We start from the raw sequence: 4,231 nt of genomic DNA, 5'->3' as shown, positions 1-4,231 counted from the left end.
GTAAAACAGAAAATTGGAATTGAGAAAATGTATTTTTTTATTTTACAAAAATATAGAGTGTAGTTTTTAAATGAATGATATATCTTGAGTTCGTGGTTATAATACAAAATGACTTATTTTTATCGACGATCTGGTTTGTAAAAAATTAATTGCACCATAGTTTCACAGAAAGAGCTTCTTTCTCTTTAAGAAATAAGCTTCTTTCTCTTTAAGAAATACACTTCTTTCTCTTTAAGAAAAATGAGCGGTGACATACTTTTGTGATCCAAGCCTGCCCCCTAGTGGCCAACTGGTCACCATGAGGCTGCAGACTGGGAGGCAGGCGGCGCCCTCTTTAAAGCTGCTCAGAAGTAACCTCGAAATGAAAACGTGGCGTTACTGGAGGTACATTCCCTGTAATGCCCCAGGCATCTCCATTAGTGTCTCAACATCATCACGTGCGGAAAAGATAGTATTAAGAAGTTATAAAATAAAAAAGTTATTTCCGTACTATCTTGACGTGCACACCGTGATGTTGACACAGACACTGATGGAGAAGCATCATGGTCTTTGGGGATTCAGGGAACAAGAGTGGCAGGGGGGTGAGGGGTAAAAGACTGCACATTGGGTACAGTGTGCACTGCCTGGGTAACAGGTGCACCAAAATCTCAGAAATTACCACCATGTAACCAAAAACCACCTTACCCCACAAAACCATGGAAATAAAAATTAAAATTAAAACATAATAGCGAGGTATAACAGGAATGTACAAACTGAAACGACAGGGTTAATTCTCAACACACTCGTCTGCTCTTTCTTAAAGGGAAAAAAATAACACAGATTAGGCCAATTTGAAGGAGGATCTCTAACAGGAAATAATCTGATGAAATTTATTCACCAGGTGCTAAGAAAATTGTATTTAAGCATCCATGTTAAAATCGAACGGGTCATGAACACTAAGTGAAATATATAAAGTATCAATCTATTTCTAATATTAATCTAGACTTTTTTGTCTCTAATTCTGAGAGAAATAATATTTAGAATGGGAATTCAAAGAGGAAGCATGAAGACAGCTTCGAGAGTAAGAGCAGCTTTGCCAGAAAGCAGTGACACAGTCATCAGTCCCTTTCTTTGGGGAAAGTACAGTCACCAGTGCTACCTGTTACTTTGTTAAAACAAGACCGCACTTTTCTCCCTCTGTAAAAGGCAGTACTGATCCTGGCATCATAATGAAGCCATAAGGCCATTTGGTCAAATGTGGCGCTTCCAGGGTCTCCATTTAGGTGGTTCAAAATTGCACTCAACATAACAACACCACCCTAAGGGGATGAAAGTAAGACTATCTGGTCCACACTGACATCACTGTCTGTCTTTTATAGTGGCTTTAAATGTATGTATGAATGTCAACATTCTTGCTATAATTTTACCTTTTTCTTAGACATTGAAACCAGAGTCTTAAACTACATTACAAAGTTATTCAACCACTATTAGTATTACTTTTTAAAAAATTGCCATAGGAAACTTGAGGTCAGGTGAGTCGGTTAACTTAACCATTAAGATTTGATTTGGGACCCTTAAAAGTCTTTAATGGAAAGCCTGTGTGTTCATAATATATCAAAAATTTGGAGCAGCAAGATCTGAAGTTAGAACATCAGAAAACCAGAATTAGAATCATGAGAAAACCTCCATGAAAATTTTCCTTCTTTGTCTTGAGAATTTTAGTGCTTGTCGTTGCTGAAATGCCACATTTTGGCAGGTCAAGGTGGGCGAATCATTTGAGCCCAGAAGTTTGAGACTAGCCTGGAGAGCATGGTGAAATCTTGTCTTTACAAAAAATAGAAAAAAAAAAAATTAGCCAGGTACAGTGGTGCACGTCTGTGGTCCCAACTACTCAGGAGGCTGAGGTTGGAGGATCACTTCAGCCTGGGAGGTCCAGGCTGCAGTGAGCCGAGATCGCACCATTGCACTCCAAGTCTGGGGCCACCAGAGTGAGACCTGTCTCAAAAAAAATAAATAAATAAATAAAATGGCATATACTGCTTATATCCAGGAGCCTTATTAGTGAGATCAACAAAATATATCTTATTTGTTACTACAGTTCACATACAGGATCTTTATAAACTACACATTATGCTAAAAATAGACCAAACCAACAGTTTATGTAAAATCAAGTGGTATGTAGGATATAAACGGATTTTGACATTGACAGCATTGAAAATAAGAACCAATTCAATGACTGTTAGGATTAAAAGGAATATAAGTTTTCCAGCCCTCATTCTTTAATTTACTTTTAAGGAAATAGGCCGTCAAAATGTGGGCAATTTCCAGTCATGTAGACAGACACAGAGACAAAATGAACATTCAGATGTAAACCCTCCTTCATCTGCACCCATTCTGTTCTCATCTCCTTCCTCTGTATGTACACTGAACCTATCCTTTCTCTAGGTCGTATGTATCTTGATATTTTTTCCCCTCCTTTACCTTGGACAAGATTCTTTTCCATCAGCATTCGAATATATCCAAGTCTCTTTATCTAAAACAAAAATGAAATGGTCTCTCCGTCCAACACACACACACTCTCTTCCAGGCACTGTCCTATCTTCCTGACCTCTTTGCTGCCAAATATCTTGAAAAAAAGTGTCCCATGTACTAGCCTTGTTGGTTTCACCTTCCACCTGCCTCATTATAATAAAATATGTATCATTCCGCATGGCTTCTCCCTAGAGCTCACCAATGACTGGTGAGCTACTGAATCCGGAAGAAGGGTTTCGGTTGTTCTCTCCCTTGACATATCATCAACATCCAACATTATTAGACTATTAGCTGTGCCCTGTTCAAAGCACTCATCCTTTTACTAACAGCCTCTCTGTCTTTTTCTGGGTTTGTCTTTGTTTTATGCTTTTGTTTTGTTGGTTTGTTTGTTATTTGTCTTACTGGCTACTCATTTTCCATCTCATTCTCCTTCTAACATAGAACATTAACAGCTAGCATTCTTCAAGGCTTGGCCCTGGGCTCCCTTTGCTTCTTATTCTAAGTTCTCTGTCTGGCAAGCTCAATTGTACACATGGCTTTCATTACAAACCACATACTAGTAATTTCCAAGTTCACATCCACTTCTCAGACCTCTCCTCTGAGCACCAGGCATGTTACTCAAACTGCTCAGTTGACATCTCCACTTTTAATAGCTATCTTTCACGTAAAATCCGTTAATAGATTCACATTGTTTTATGGGTAAGGAACGGAACCTTTCCATATGGCCTGCAAGGCCGTGCATAACTTGGCCCCCCAACCTCAGAGGACTCACTATGCCTTAGGATTACTCCATACCCCACTTCAATTAGCTTTCTTTTACCGTATTTCTTTCATTCAGAAGAACTTTGCTATCTGTTCCCATTTGCTAAAAACCTCTTTTCTTTATCTCCCATTCTCTTTTCTGCAAGGTAAATTCCTACTTTAGTCCTCATTCTAATGTCATATTTTTAGGAAAGCTTTGTTAGACTCATCAGACAAAGTTATAAACTATTGGGTAACTACTCTCCCTAGCACCTGTTATAGCTTATTTACATGTTTATTTGTTTGATTAGTGTCTCCATGAGTCTGTAAGTACCATGAAGGTAGAGACTATTTTCTTCTTATATACCATTGTGACCAAACAGTAAACAGGAGGTCTCACACTCAAGAAACATTTATTGAATAAATGAAAATAGAGTTTTATCTTTTATTATTCAGATGTGAATATTTGACACAGATATGTAGGTCCTGGTAAAAAAAAAAAAAAAAAAAAGGCATTGGTGATGGCTCAGATTCTCATGGACTCCAGGCCAAAAAACTGTTAGTTATATCCTTAACTGATAGAGAGAAGTGCTTGGCTCATGGCATGAGTTCAATAACTTGCTAAATGATTAACAAGAGAAGGTAGTAATCACAGAGAAAACAGGCTATTTAATTTATCTTGTTCCATAAAAATGTTCCATAAAAGTTTAGGGATTATAAAAGATTCAACAAGTAAGTGTGGCTATTTCAGACAAGAAAGAAAAATGTGTTGGCAAGTACATGGAGAAATCGGAACCCTTGTTCATTGGTGATGGGAATACAAAATGATGCAACCACTGTAGGAAACAGTATGATGCTCTCTCAGTAAATTAAACAGAGAATTACCATATGATCCAGCAATTCTACTTCTAAGTATATGCCCCAAAGAATTGAAAACACACCATACACACACACACACACACACACACACACACACACA

The sequence above is a fragment of the Colobus angolensis genome, unplaced genomic scaffold, assembly GCF_000951035.1.
Source record: "Colobus angolensis palliatus isolate OR3802 unplaced genomic scaffold, Cang.pa_1.0 Scaffold69, whole genome shotgun sequence".
NCBI classification, from domain to species: domain Eukaryota; kingdom Metazoa; phylum Chordata; class Mammalia; order Primates; family Cercopithecidae; genus Colobus; species Colobus angolensis.
Note: the sequence above shows the minus strand (reverse complement) of the source record.